Source organism: Myzus persicae, unplaced genomic scaffold (genome assembly GCF_001856785.1).
Source record: "Myzus persicae strain clone G006 unplaced genomic scaffold, MPER_G0061.0, whole genome shotgun sequence".
In the NCBI taxonomy this organism is placed as follows: Eukaryota; Metazoa; Arthropoda; class Insecta; order Hemiptera; family Aphididae; genus Myzus; species Myzus persicae.
In genome coordinates this window covers 894,859-912,141 of record NW_019103933.1, presented here as the reverse complement: position 1 = coordinate 912,141, position 17,283 = coordinate 894,859, and the positions used below count along the sequence as shown (strand labels likewise).

The 17,283-nt window shown below is 26.4% G+C and overlaps 1 protein-coding gene across 1 annotated transcript in view; it reads right to left on the bottom strand.

The window, feature by feature from the left end:
- LOC111036565 (neuropeptide CCHamide-1 receptor-like) overlaps positions 1-12,976 on the bottom strand; it is a 106,885-nt gene extending 93,909 nt beyond the window's left edge. The window contains exon 1 of the mRNA XM_022318629.1: positions 12,780-12,976. The gene's annotated coding sequence lies outside the window, so the exon portion shown is untranslated. The remainder of the gene's footprint in view (positions 1-12,779) is intronic.
- Between the last annotated feature and the right edge of the window lie 4,307 nt (positions 12,977-17,283).

Genomic DNA, 17,283 nt, shown 5'->3' with positions numbered 1-17,283 from the left:
GACATTTTACAGTGTTATGAGTAACAATCTAAATAACTTAACTAATAAAGCAATAACGATACCATACGGATAAATCTGATGAAAACAATAGCTGGGTCCTGTGAGTGTGTATAGCGCTTTAGCGATAAATTAATAATATACGAACACGTCCGGAGCAGCCTCCTAAGTCCATTATAAATCTTATTATAGGGTCCAGTAGAGCCTTTTTTCCCCTCTCGTTGATGTTCTTATATGGATGAAAAACTTGGCCCGGCCTTGTGAAATCATCAAATATTATAGAACGTTGACACTTTGGTTGTTAGTTTTTAATGGTGTTTTTGATATATTAAACTATAGTTGTAATAGTAAGTTATATAATCATACCAATAAGACACTCAAAATTAGAGCCACACAATAAGTGGCGGACAGTGTACAACATATATCGTTTTAAAATTCCCGTACGAATATAAACTATAATTATTTGATTATATTGACTAATCCTTTTGTAATGTAAAATTTATATTATTATGATTAAATTGTAAAAGTTGTAACTGTATATTAGTACAGTCGTATAGGACATTTTAAAAAGTACATTATGATATATATATATAATTTATTAGAAGCTAAAAGTAAGTAAGTGACCTGCAAATTATACAATACTTATATTTAATGTTAAGTTCATGAATCATACAATATAATTATCTAATATTATTATAACTATAATGTAATTTAATTTAATTAAATATATATTAATTATAAGCATAATTTAACAAAATTTGCAGCAGTTATCTAATTGTAATTTTTTTATTGTATAAATTACCATACCTCAAAAATTAAAATATTTACTATTTTTGATTTTAAAAATGATAACCTTGCAAATGTATTACTAGGTATTAGGTAAGATATACATTTTTCAAAGAATGAGTATTAATATTTAATTTGACATAAAGTTACTCAAATATATGTACGTAGATGGTTCTTTCTAATAAGATAATTATTTAAATCACGAACAAATTTCTAAATTATCCATCGATTAATATCTACGAGATCCCATTTGAAGATTCAAGTGAACTAATTGGATAACTAATACAAATATTACCTAATTTTTAAAAGTGCTAGGAATTATTTGCTATTGATTCCGAGTCAAACACCATCCCCTTTCTAATTGAAGCATTTCTACTACCCCTAAATGTGATAAAAAAACGAATCATTGTAAAATCGCTCCGATAAGAATCTAAAATACTTAGTAAGCTACTTTACTAGTGTATTTTCATCCTAAATCTATGTTATTTTGCAGACTGTATTTATTTTAGTTTAGTACTATTTGTATATAGTTTATTAACTAGAGCGTATGTTATTTGTTGTAGTTTGAAAGTAAATGTAAAAGATAAATGTAAAAGATAAATGTAAATGATCCCAGGAAATATTATGTTACCTGATGACGTTATATTTTATCATGATACTGTATTAATATTAAAACTATATTACAACAATACTTTTTGTACATAATACATGTATATGATAGCATGATAGAAACACATGAAAATACAAAACCATGTGTTGATAATAAAACACTAAAGATTTCAACTTTTTATAATTTCACTATGTTATTAAAATGGAAGAACAATACGACATTTTCTATATCTATAAACCTAACTTAGTTACAATAACTTATGCACTGCTCCTAAAAGTTATATATTTAATATATAAGAGAAAGAAAGAAAGGCAACAAATGCAAAATATGTGTTTAAAAACAATTTGAATTTTTTCGTTAACGATTTTCTCCGAATAACTATCAAAAAAAAAAAAGCGCTTTAAAACTCGTTTTTTCCAATTCATATTTAAGATACATATTTTTTTATAACTTATAGCTTTCCTATTGAGATTTATGTTTGTATGACTCTGCGCACATTTGCCCGCCTTCGATGTGGATATGATTGAAATATTATAAGTGTACTATGTGAGCATAATAATTTTTGAAACCTATACATCCTTTACTAGCCTGCATTTACCAATATCGAGTGAGCCCACGTACTCTATTAAGCTTTACAAAGCATCACATGACGACCCATATGGCATATTGAATAAATAATTATACCATTAACATAATAGCTTACTTGGGTTTTGTTTTCATTAATCGAGAACTCCTCTTAAACTCCTATTCAGACAGCATCAATTATGAATTAAAGACCAGAATCTTAGCAAATTATCAATTGACTTACGAGTGTCTTAACTGTTTAGTTGTACTTATTAGATATGATATTTCATTTTACATATTATACTATATTATTACTAGTTAAATTGTCTGGCATCGCCCGTGAACAGTTATTATCAGTATGAGAACTGTTAAAACTGTAATATTATCGAAATAATATTATGAATAATAAATAATGACATAATATTCCGGTTAACATTATTTTTAATTTTTTATACTGAATAAAATAATTTATATAAAATAAATTCCATGTTATTTTATTGATTAGATTTAAGATAGTTTAAATTTCATGGTATGGTGAATATACAGACAAATTATTTGATTTTTCTACCCGAGAGTATGCAATTGACAGCGTAAAAAACACGAATTCTCTATAAATTCAAATCTCATTGTTACAACGATTTACCTTGTGATATGCTTAATATTATTTTATTATAATGTTTATTTAATTGGTACAGTGAAACGTGTACATAATGGATAGTCACGGTACCATCAAAAGTGTCCGTTAAGTTAGGACTGCTGATAATTCTCGTTCATTTAACTACTAAAAACCGAACATTATGTTACAAAGCATTCATATAATAGCATAATATGATATTAACTTAAAATCATATTTTAACAAAGTATATTTAGAGCCATTTATCAGATATGGTTCAAACTATTCTCCAGACCTTTGTGGTATCTCCAAGAACAGTCTCTGAAATTGTCGTCAAAATCGTCAGTTAGTTTTTGGAACTATAGGGTATAACACATTGGTTTTTTTATATACATAGATATCCCTGTCTAGTGTTTGATAAGTTATTATCTTTTTACAATAGTTGGAAATTAAGTGAAAATAGGTAAAATAACACAAATCATTTCCTATTTTGTTATTATTATTCATAAGTTACCAACAATATTATACAACACAAAATATACTAAATTCGTTGGTAATTAAAATATTGTTGACTTCTAAGTACATCAGATATAAGTCACTCATTAGTAGTAGAAATGTGAAGAAATATAGATATAGTTTAAACCGGTATCTGGTATTTTTTTTAGGACCGTCAACCGGTATCTATACATACGGTATTACCAGTTTTGTACAATATTTACGGTAATAACCCAAAAAACCAAATCTCGGTAATTACCAAAAATACTAAACTTTTGAAGAGTCTTACAATAGTTTTGAATTAAGCGTTTTTATGTGTTTATCGATACCTATTTACCGTGTATATAAGAACTCAAAGTGAGTCCCTTGTCAAAAATTATGCCTAGATATTTGGTTTAAATAAAATGTTAAATTAGTATTTCATTAAAGAAGTTACGTTGGGGGAAAATCTTTGTTTTAAGAAAAATGTATTTACTGATTTTGTCTCATTCAGCTTAAACTTTAAACTTTAAAGCACTATTTGTAGTAAATAATAGATGTAGCTCATTTAGATGTGTTTGTACGTTTTTGGAGCGGAACTGGAGGAAAATATTACTTACAAAGCAATATTTAACTATAACATGTACGAGACATACTACTTTTAATTAAACTAGTCAAAGTTATCGCAATATGCTTGATGTTAAGGTGAAAAAAAATAGCTCAGCGAATATCTGTGATAAGTATAAAACATTCGGCAAATCAAATATAAATTCAATTAAAGTCATTGAATTTTGAAAGATATTCTGATTTGAATGCAAATAATTATTTTTATTGAATATAATATCATATATTATTTTGTATTTGAAACTTTAAAAACTTTTGACTTCTAGGTATTTAAAAACATAACCTTAAAATAGTTTACATAAAACTTTAAAAATACTTTTCGGGTAGGTACTATGAATAAAATATGAATAACCTATGGGCTATGATATTGAAGTTTAAAATCACAATTGAATTTTGCATATAACAGAAACGTCGGTCGACAATATAAAAATAAATAATAAAATATGTTTTTGATATTTATATTTTAGAAATTATTTAAATGTTTGTCTTATAAATAATAATAATTTGTTGTATCTACACATAATAATTTATTTCAGTCTAAATAATGGACTTCGAATTAAGAATATATTTCACAGAACAATAATATATTGACAGAAATTAATTGTGTACTATTCAATATAGTGAATCTTAATAACAAATATTAATTACAATATTTGTATGCGAATTGCATATAGAGAAAAAATATATTTATATAAGATTAGAAAATTTTTTTTCATGTTTAAGCATCAACGACTTGGGTTATTAGCTTACAATGATATTATAAATATAATCTATAGAACAATACATATTTAGGATGCACTTTATTGCGTTATACATATCAATATATTTGAGAAATGAAATCATTCTATGGCTGTTCTCTTCAATAGGGCACAGAGCTTCATAGAGACTTTCTGGAATTAATATTCTACTTCAGGTTTCTAATTAAAAATTGTAAAACAAACTTCCTCATAAGTTGTCGAATTTATATCGATTTATAGCGAAAATATTTTGTTTTCTTTAAATGCCCATAACATTTTTTGGCAAGGTCGAAATGCTTTAAAATGTAATGCAAGATTTTCCATAAGTTGTTATAATAGCAGTTGAGAAATTATTAAAGATCCATAAGCACGATGTTTTTTATAGGTATTTTAAGTTCACATTCGGGCGAAATGAAATGTTAAAACGAAGAAAACCGATTTTAGTTATTTTGCTGTAATTTAAAAATATTATTCGTAGGTATTTGCACTCTTAATGCATATCATGTTGTATACACACAATGGTATATTCAAATGCAATTTTTTCGGTAAAAATTAATTTAACCTAATGTAGAACTTATGCCTAAAAATAAAATTAATTATTTTAATCACAATTAAATCATCAGATAAACATAATAAAAAATAATAAAATATAAATCCTCTTACAGCGAATACATTTTTTGGTTCACTTAGAATAAAAATATATTTTTTTTTAATTTGATTACCACTTATTCCCATCCATCTCTATATTTCCCATCACTTCTACTCATTTTCTCTCTACTCCTATCAAACTTAGGTCTGAATAAAAACATCGTTGTCTCGGTCGACCAAGGAGCAGAGGTATCTTTTTGTCCGGTTTCTATTTAATAGTTTTCTTTCAGCGCACCACACACGTCCTACACATCCGATTCGTTTTCTCTTCATTACTGCTGCTACTATGTCCGGTTGGTTATACAGTTTATTCAAGTCATCATTAGTTCTGAACCCATATTCATTGGTTTCTTCTTTTTTGGGGATCCAAATATTCGTCTTTTTACTTTAATTTCAAATATTGCTAACTTTTTTTTCATCAGTTTTTGCATAAGACCATGCCCTACATGCGTACAATACAATTGGCATAATAAGTACTTTATACATTATTATTTTTGACTTTTTTGAAAGGATTTTTGATTTAAAGAGTGATTTTAGCATTCAAATTTTAAACACATAAAAATATATATTTTATATTAAAAATTAACCGTTAGGTAATCGAGTACTGAACATTGGTTCGTACAAATCAAAACACAATCGTAAAAGAAACTTTATAAAAAAGTTTAAATTAATGAATTAGTTATTTTGCAAAGCGCGTCAATTTGAAACCCATTGGGTAACGCGTTCATTTATTCGCAGTCTGGTCAATTAGCTGAAAAGGGCGTTCTGGCATAGCAATGAATAATACAGATGGGAAGCACGAGGCAAGAAAACTTCATCTAGGAGTGCATTTTCGTTAAATTGAATCAAAACTTTTGGAGCCAATGAAATGTTTTATCAATTGTATTTGAACATGCAAAAGTAATTTATTTATTAAATTATTTTGCATTAAATATGTAAATACATTATAATTTTGTACTGTATATTTAGGTTTATTTTTGGATATACTTTTGGTACTTGCTCTATTTACGTGAATTTTTATTGACTAATTGTAATAAGATATTCGTAACTAAGCATACCTATAGTTTTAAATCTCAATAGTGGTTTTATAAAGATAACTTAGAAACTGTATCATTTTATTGTTTTCTACTTGTTTGATAAACTTTCAAGTCGATCTAAAAAATTACAATAATTATTACTCATCAAGTCTTATTATTAGAATTTTCTTTTGTTACTTTTTATATCAATTAAGTTAATCAAACTATAAAATTCACGAGTTTTAATACACTGTATAAGCGACACATATATTTATCCATAAAAAACATATTTATGTATCGTGTATGTCCACACAATTATAGTTTCTTGTGGGAAATGTCAGTCCTGCCTTCCACTACAGTTAAGTGTTGAATACTTAGTATTAATCATGTGTTTAACCAAACAGTAAATTGAGTACCAAAAATAATAATATATTCATTTTGCTTAGTTAAACTTTAAATTAGTGCTAATCCGTCAACATTTAATAATATTCCATCAAATGGTATGTCTATTTGTTATAAACTTAAAATTAGAAACTTAATAATGTCCAATATTTTTAGGATTTTAAATAAAATAATATTTGTGTAATTATTTTACAAGATGACTAATGAGCGTTCATTATAAAAATAATCACCCAATATTTGATTAAATCATGTTTCAGTCGTTCATAGTAAGTTATAACAAAAAATAATTATTTTTTATAAAACATGAAAATATAAATATACCATATTATTAGTAAAATATTAAAAGACCTTCTTAGCATTTCGAATAAACGTGATTTAAAACTATTATTCTCACGCTACTCAAACATGGACAAATTTTTTTAGGTGAAATAAATGTAAGAGCTTTAACTAACAATTATTGAAGATAAGTTCTAAAAATTAATTTGTTGGATTGACTTTTAAAAGTACTAAACACAAAATAATTATAATTAGCTAAAATATCTTGAAATCGTACAAACTATACAACATACTCGAGTGTATAATATTAAATGTAGCAAATCAATCTAAAAACTTTGATTATAAGTCAAGTAAAATCTATTGTAGCTTATCACTTAATGAAATAGTATTGTTTACTGGGGGACATTACACAAAACGTATTGTCAAGAACTAAGAAGCTATTATATCATATTAAATTATATATGATAACATTTAGTATTATACATAATAGTCCAAAAGAATTTTTTTTATTAATTTTACCAACTGCTGTGTACGGCGTCAATAAGTAGACATGTTGTACACTTTATTCAGTAATTTCCGATTGATTCGTAAAAACGTGTAAAAATTAAGTGGTATTGAAACTACCGAGATATAAAATAAACTAAGATTGAAGCACAAAACAGGAAACCATTATCCAGTTGGTACATACAATAATATACTATAGGTCTTGTTTTTATAGACGTATAAACGTCACTGCTTCTAGTTTCTACTTTTTGTATAACTTTCTACACGGAGCTAAGAAATAAAAATGGTTGCTTTATAAAATCCGTTCAATCCTGAACCACGGCTCTTTATATTAGAAGGAAACACTGACAGCAAAGTATTTTGTAGCAATGAGGTTAATTTGTTACACCGTTTGAAACTAAAGCCCTGGTGTTAAACGAGTACGGTTTACAAAGACAAAATTGTTCAAACTTCAGATGTTTTTCTTTTATTCTTTTTACGTACATATTCCGTGGTATAAATTCATATAACTCTCCGATACTTGTGTACTTGCTTAATTGTGCCAATTGTGTCGCTCTTAAGCTACTGAGTACACAAACTAATTTAAGTGTTCAAATCGATAAAGATAGATAGGTACTTATACAATAAACTTGTATTTATGTACAAACTGCAAGTCATGTATAATTTATTTTATTGTAATTGACATACTCTGAACATAATTATTTAAAACAGCCTACAAAAAACTTTTATTAATCATCTAGTCCAATTTTTAAAACTTAAAATAAATAAAATAATTGTTAATAAAATGTTATCAATACATAAGATAAATCTACTACCTAGTCATATTATAAGCATGAACATTTTCCGTAAAAAAAATAAAAATAATAAAAAATATTGACACATAATATTTATTTAATTTATCAGCTTAGAGTGTTTTAATATTAGCATAATACAACTTTACAACTTAGCTGATTAAAAAAGTGAATTAAATACAGTAAAAAATCTTGAATAACGATAGTCATAAATAATATTACATGTTATTCATGGTTGTGGATTATTACTATTTCAAATTTTAAGCAGAGAAATAAAATGCTGGTTAGAAAATAATAATTTGAAAAAATATTTAAACCTCACTGAATGACGGAAAATTTTACTATGTTCATTTTTGTAATGATTCGAAACTTACAAAAATAACAAGATACTAACACCAACCAACACAATGGTATGCCTATGTCCAACCACGAATGAAACAAATTTAAAAGATCACATCTCACGAGAATATATAGGTATGGTTTTTCTCTATTATTTGTTTTAAATAAGAGGTGCCAAAAACTAAGGACATTATAATATTTTTATGTTACACTGATAAATTCAGAAATCAGTTAAATTGTTTTGTGAACTATCTATTTCATAACACTACAATAAGCAATCGTGTTAGATATTCGAAGGGTTATATAAAATATAAAAACATTATTTGTGCATAAAACAATATTTACAGTTAAAACTAATAAACAGTACAATTAATGTTGCTATACCATACGCACATTACACACAACTTAAAAATAATATGAAATATATAATACAATATTGAGGGACGAAATATAATAGAAATATATTTATTTAATGGATAAACAATTATTCATTCAAGTACCATAAATAGAAAATGTAAAACGAATGATGATTGAACTGACCTAGTAATTATCATCTGTGAATAAAAAGGGTATATTTGAATATGAAACTTAATAACGTCTTATACCAATATTCGTCATATTTAAAATTGATTAATTTATTTTACATTTTTTTGGGGGGAGATAATATGACATAAATCCAAATTGTATAAAATAAACATTATCAATAATTTAGTAATAAAGAATGACAATATATAATGAAACTACATCCCAACCATAATATATACGTTTTCTAAAAAATCAATCCTTGACATTCTTATAAAAACTAGATGTTATATGTTAGTATAATGCAGCCTTTTTTAAAAATAGTGGATAAGTAAATATTCTTTGATTACTTTAAAAGTTTGACAATGTAGGTTAGGTTACGTTAGGTAAGGTTATAACAAAAATAAATAAATACATATGTTGATAATATTTTTAAATTCTTATGTTTTTAAAAAGTTATATTTATAAACATTCATTTAAATTTTGTAGAAAAAATAAAATGGGTATAATTTTAACAAATACAAATATGCAACATAACCTTAAAAATATGAACTAAAATAGAAGCGTACATTTATTTTAAACGTGACCAAAATATAAATAATATAATAAACTAACTTAAAATGCTGATTATTATAAAGTGTTGGTAAAATTATCATAATTCCTTTTTTTTTCTTTAATTCTGATTATTACTAAATAATTAATGGTCAGTTATGCTTAAAAAAATTGTCGTATGCCCGAAAACATGTGAATGGTCCACGGTAAGACGCTATTTTAAACAAATCTGCTGATGCCATGCACTAAATGTTTTTAATAATACTCAACAAATAGCAATTATAAAATATTTTAATTAAGAATTGTATAGAAACATGGTATCTATCCGAAAGAGTAAAGATACCTAGAGATAATATAATAGCAAATATAATTTACAGCAAATAAATTAAAGAAGCGAACTAGATACATCGGTGATAATACTATTATATATGAGTACACAGTTTACTAATTATTAGGAAATAGTTCATTCGGAACATTGATGTATACACAGCCCCTAAACCTAATAATGAAAGTCATGAAGTGTGATAAATCCACATCATAATCTTGTACGATAGTTGGTAAAATACGATCAATACAACCAAAAACAGAGATAAATCGAAAAACAAAAGTGTTCTATGTGACAGTATAGTGAGACTACTTCATGTGCAGAATGTGGGCTCAGATAAATTTTTTAGATCAATAATGAAACAAATAAATAGGATAATAATCAAATAATAATCAAATAATTAAAATGTATACCTTGATTGTAGTTAGATAAGAATTTGGTAATAAATCGAGATATGATAAAAATGCGATAGTTTTATCTAGATATGTTACATAGATAAATGTATCAAACATTTAAGTAAATTTAGCAATAGACACAATATTCGGAGTTCATCAAAAGGATTTCTGATTTGCCTTTTGAGTCCTACCTACAGTATTCTTCTTTTTCAAGGTTATTAGTGGCTATAGCCATACTTATATGTAAAATATACAACCTTTTTGAAAGAAGTGTAAACGACGTAAGAAATCGCATGACTTAAATAATTTAATCTCAGAAGATTCCCACAAACCTGGATCTCTCAAATACTAGTTAATATATTAAACCAGTGGCAAAGGTTAAAAAATCGCTTTGTTATATCCAAATAATTTTTATTAACTATTTGATTTTTAAAAACATAGTTAAAATATTTAAAAAAAACTCCAATATTAGTAAATTAGTATCTTTAATCATAATATATTATAATATATTATATTTTAACTGTAGATTTTCACTACATTAAAATATTATGTAAATCATTATGAATATTTTTGTATTATGAAAATAAGACTTTTTTTATATTTTTGCTTCGGATTTTGCTCTTTTTACTTTACCATTATTACTTCGCTATCATTAATTCCGACATTTTGGCATAGACCCATAAGACATACAGAGTACCAAAACAATTAAAATTTAATATCATAACCCTATAAATTGTATATATCGCAATTATTTTCACTTTAGATTTGTAAAATATTTAATATTTAACAAATAAATATATTTTATATTTTACTTCATAATTATTGTTATGTTATTGGTGCGGTTATATTAAATAACTAAATTTACCTTCTTACGATTCCTGTTTAATATTACCAACTATAAATTAAAAATAATTTTTGGATACATCATGGCGATTGTAAATGCTGTGTTTAATGTAAGTACTTAAAATATTTTATACATTAACATACAATATCTATTTTGTTCATCTTTGAACTTTGACCACGAAGTAATATCTGGACAGCTTACTTTTGATGAATGATATTTTATTAAAAGTACCAGATATATACCTAAGTGGTTTTGCTAACAATAAAAAAAACGAACGATATTAATTTCCGGGCTTCGAGTAGGAACATTGGTTAAAAATATGTACCAACATATTTTTATTTTGTAAGTATCGTAAATTCCCCGTCTTCAATAAAATTATTTATTTTATTAAAATAATTTATAACAAACACACAGTTATTAGTTTGATTATTCAATTGATTTATTGCACAAATAACAGTGGTGATTTTTTTATAAATTAATTATATATGCTGTCTCTTTAATTAGGTATAATATTTAATAATTGCAGAATGATAAATTGATAAGCAAACATTTTAATTACAGATAGGTAAAAAGGTGTTTGCTTACAACCTTACAAGTTTGTAATCCATTTTATTTATCAACATACATATTTTTATAATGTACAACTTTAGAAATATTTACAATACAGTTTTGTGATTATGATCCAATACATGGTACCTATAGCGCTAGAGTATAGCGCTAAACCATCAATTATTAAGGGAAAAATATTTTTCTTGTATATACTCTCTAGTGAGTGGACATTAAACATTTTGTTATTAGTTTCATGAAAGTGTGGGATTTTTTAAAATTTTTTTGGTGCATGTGTAAGTTGTTTCTCATACAGTTATTCATCAACAAAATCAATGCAAGTTAATCATCACTGTTGACAAAACTAATTTTGTTTAAAGTGCAATACAAGAACTGGTTGGGCTATTCGGAAAGAAAGGTTACAAATTATTGCATTTGAAAAACGATCTTAAAAAAGCTTTGTTTAATCAAAATTGGTCAAAAATTAATTTATTTTTTTTAATTCAATAAATTTTCAATTTCTAATATGTAACAGTGTTAAATTAAGTTTTAAGGGTTTTCTTTTTTTTACTACTATTTTTTGAAAGAAAACTTAATTACTGTTGAACTACTTGGAATTCAAAAAATGATTATATTTAATTTAAATTAAAACATGATAAAGTGAAAATAATTAATGGCTTATTATAAACAATATAATCAAAATCATATTCTTAAGTATATTAGATTATATTACATTATAATTTTGCTACACAGTCACACAGACATAGTATATTTAGTAATTCTTTTAAATATAATAGATATTACAAGAAAAAAAGAGTTCATAGAGAGTCGGTTATGCAGTGTTAGAAATTATTATTACGGGTCTTATATTCTATAACTTTATAAGGATCCTTTAAATATCGCTTTGTCGTATAGCTTACAATATGCGTTAGATGATTTACCTAATAGCTTATAATATACCATTTACATGTCATCGACTAGGTATAAAAATCTACAAGTAAATATGTGATACCAACAAAAAATGTTTCTAGGACAATTACAGAGTGTACATTTTTTGAATTCAATTCAAACGCGCTTTCTCGGATCTTTAAAAAAAATAATCCATTTATTTCATTCCATTCCTAAACTTACACATGATTTTCATAGTTTTTTTTTTTTTTTTATGAATCATTTTTGTATTAATCACTATCGCTGTAGTGTTGTGGCAAACATACCTTTTTGCTCGTCGCTTTGGAATTCCTCGGGACCGCGGTAAGTGCTTCAGCACTCTGAGTGCCTGTTGCGTCAGCAACGACTGCGATGGGACGAGAACTATAACCGACGATAATACGTATACTTTGGTGTACTCGGATGGGACGCGTGCGTGACTTTCGGTAGCGTCAATCTAGCCCCGATGTAGAGCGTGTCGAAATGCCGGTAACCGACTGCGCGCGAACCGTCCAGACCGATGTGCCGCCGTCGTGGGTTTCCGTCGCTAGCGCCATCCACCGCGAGCAGCGATTGGCACGCCGCGAACCGATCACTGGCCAGTGGTCACACCGCCAAAGACGATCAAAAATTAATTGATAGATAATAAAACTAATTTCACGTGACGACCGAGAAACTTCGGATTGTATCCTGTGGTTTCCTCGGCATCGGCGTGGGCCTAATATATACCATTTTCAAAAATATAACATGTATATATTTTTTTTAATTTACCCTCATAATGTATATTTTACAGTTCATCGCCCACCAACCACCACCCACAACCCGTCAACCGTATTATATATTATGATAAGTCATTATAAATTATAATACACCCATTCCGTCTAGCAATTATGTGTTTACGTCGTAATGCGTATACAATATACAGGTACTCGATTATAACGATGGGTGGTATAGACATGACCGTACTCAGGGAGGCGATGGGTTGTCGGTTCCAAAATATTTTCTACCGCAAAATGTATTTTGTTAGAGTGTCTTAATCTTATGTCAACATAAAAAATCTACACGTAAGTCATCTTGTCTTAAATACTCAGTTATAATTATTACGCTAAAAATATGGCCATGCATGCACATATTATATATTATTATCTGACCACATTATTCTATGTACAGCAAACTTTGGCTTACAGATATATTCTTTTTTAGTCTTAAGAGCAGCCTAAAATTATTATGAACCATGATTATGAATTATGATGAAAATAAACGATAAGCCTGCTTAATGTTTGGTACAATTTTAAACTTATTTTTAATGTTCGTTCAGTCACCTTGTATTTAAATACAACTTTAAAATAAGGTGATAAATCTTCTTCTTTACCCAAACAATAATTTATGGGTAGTATTATTATGAGTTTAACAAATTAAAATTTTTTCCATTTTCCTTTGCTAGGAATGTGCTAAAAACATATATTTATAGGTATAAATGCTTTAATAATTACGTGCTTACGAACTTAGTGTCTTTCATAAGTTTATATCAAGTTTGTACTTTATCAAGATAGCTTTGTGCATATTTTTAATATGTCCGTTACTATCATTACACATGACAAAATAATTATTACCAATATAGTAAATTTCAAATATCAGTTGTTCACAATTGTTGATCACTTTAGTAAATTAATATCACTTATTACGAAACGGGCTTTATTGTTCTAGTTTTCAGTACTTTTATTTACTCTACAACAGATTATTTTCATTTTACATCAGCATTTTTTTGTACCATATTTTTATCAACCCTGATAGGTCCACAATAAATTCATAAATTCATAAACAATAACTAACGATCTTACACATTTTCTAGTGGTTTTGATAATTTGTACTTATGAAAAACAAATTAATAAATCACATAAAAAATACAACTATACTAAATATATTTGAAAATTACCTATTAATTTGGTTGAAATAGAATATCACATAACTTTAATTATCAACACTTAATTATTGATGTACCAGACTGACATGCAATATACAATAAAATCTATTCTAATATGTCAAATAAATAGTTATTACTTGATCAATATTTTGGGTTTACTTGAAATATTATTATAATATTGACTCAGATAAACACTCTTTACATTAGACGAGTTTTTTGGTTTTATACAAGAAAATGAATAAAGCAATTCACAAGATTTATATCGTATTGTTATTGTTATGACAAAGATTATAGACTTTCTTAATAGGAACGAACCATCTTTAGAAACTATACTATTTTTAATTTATAGTCATATAGCTCTAGTAAATTTCGAAGATAATGAAGATGGATTAAAACAAACTGTCGAATCTGATCTACGATATAATAATATTTATAGTGGATTAAACAAAAATCTTCTACCGCTTAATATGTTATATAAATCCAGTATGCATGCCAATGCCACTAATCGCTCAGCTTCCTATTGGATACAATTGCATAGACCATAAATGTGATGTGATATTATGACCAGTTTCAATAGTCAACAAATTAAAATGGTATTTGTATTCAAATATTTAGGAGTGATAATAGATTTTAATCTAAAATCCTCATGAAATATTATACAAAAAATATATATAATATAAAATGAGGACATTAATGTTGTTCTATTTTACAAAATTTGTTTTTTAAATACATCATTTATAAAATAATTTTAAACGATTAAGCAAATTCTAATAAGATCCATACACATTCTTGATATTAAATAATTAATAGATCAGAGAATAGGCAAGTACATAAGACTATCTTTTACAGCACTTATGATTAGTTAAAGTTCCCTGGCCACATGGAAAAAGCAATATTTAATAATCTAGGATGGCGCTTGTATTAGCTCTGATTACTATAACTTACACTAATTTAATATATTATTGAATAAAATATGATGAAATAAATAAACAATTACTATAATATTATTCGACTGGTCATATTCTGACAGCAATGATATTATAAACCTATAATACCTATAACATAATAATATTATTATGTACTGTACTTTTAATATTTCATAGTATAAACAATATAGGTAGCATTGAACAAAATTCACCTTGATTTTTGAGATTTACCGGTAGATAGATACTCATCTGGAGTAGGTACTCAATTTGATCTGACTACTACTACGTCGTGGTCGTACATACCGGATGTCCACACAAAAGCCGGAAATCCACAATGGCCAACGCACGCTGGAAATAAGTATCACGTCAAATGTATTTCGGTATGTTAGAGTTTGAAGGTAGGTATACCGATAGACATTTTTATTATTATTGAACCACACATAAAAAAAAATCGAATTCTGAAATACGAAAAACAGTAGACGCAGGACCTCGGAAACTGAACAGAATGATTAATGCATCTCTGTAACACTCCTGATGACGTTAAAAAATGATCAATTGTTTTTTTTTACGACATGCGTGTATACAATATAGGTACATATCATATGTAGTTGTGATGTTCCCTGAAAAGAGCCGTCTGAAAATCCAGTAAGAGCATTGAAAAATTACAAAATATTATACGATCACTGTTGACAGTGTAGCTGATATACAAGACACTTGATAACCCACACACTATGTAGTAACTGTTTATCGGCACATACGTACTAATAGTCCCGTTTAATAATTTGAATGCTAACAAGTAACAACTTCTTAAGAATTTATTATGAAATATTAGGTATATAATACCTATACAATTAACGAGTATGAAAATGTTAATAATATGATATTATTTATGAGTTGTAAATAATTGTTACCAAACTTTTTTAATATAATACAAAACTGTGTATCAATAGTGGTATAATATAAATTATAAAAATATTTAATACCACGAATAACATTTTGTTAGCTTCTTCCTGATTTTAAAACTACTAAATATATTATAATATTTAATATGACTAATGCTTCAATTTCGATCAGCTTATCTTGATTAAGTTCATAATAATAATATAGCGTTTATAGTTACATAAATAAACCTGGACCAGATATAAAATAAGGCATTAACATAATATTAGCATGTATAAATGGAATTTAAAAAATATATATATTATCTTTATTTATTGTCAAATAATAATACATAATAGGTATAGGTATTAATAAAAAGTATTATGTAAACATCAAACATTATATTATGATAACTTAAATAATAGTTTCTATACTTGTCTAATTGTCTTTAATACAATATTTGAAAATACATTATGTTAAAAGAAAAGTTATAACGTTATTCATATTTTGTATATTTTTATACTTTTGGACAGCAAATCATTGTGTGTTTTACCATTTAATGTAAATATTATTTATACTTTATACTTAATATATTTACTTTCTGCCGATCACGTAATGCATTTTTTTATTGAAAAAAAATAAAAATATCTGTACTTTAGAGGTAACTGATTGAGTATTTTATTTTTTAAATTACTCAGAAACATAAAATCGATGAACAGTGGAGGTAAACAGTGCACACGTGTATTTTAAAAGTATTTTACCATACCAATGTCAAGCGTGTAAAAACCCTCCAAAGTTAAATAGTAAAATAAAAGTTATGTTCAAAGAATAAAAACTAAACAGTAATGTTTAGCATTTTTTAAGATCAAAAAATAGACGACCAGCAAAATAAAAAAAAGTTCACCAGCATTTATTTCCGATACAGACGAACGAAACACATTTATTTTAAAAAATGTTTTATTTATTTTAGATTATAAGGACCATTATGAATTCATTGATTACAGTGGTGTGTTTTTTATTAGTTGTACCATATAATATTATATATTATTGTATATTGTGAAA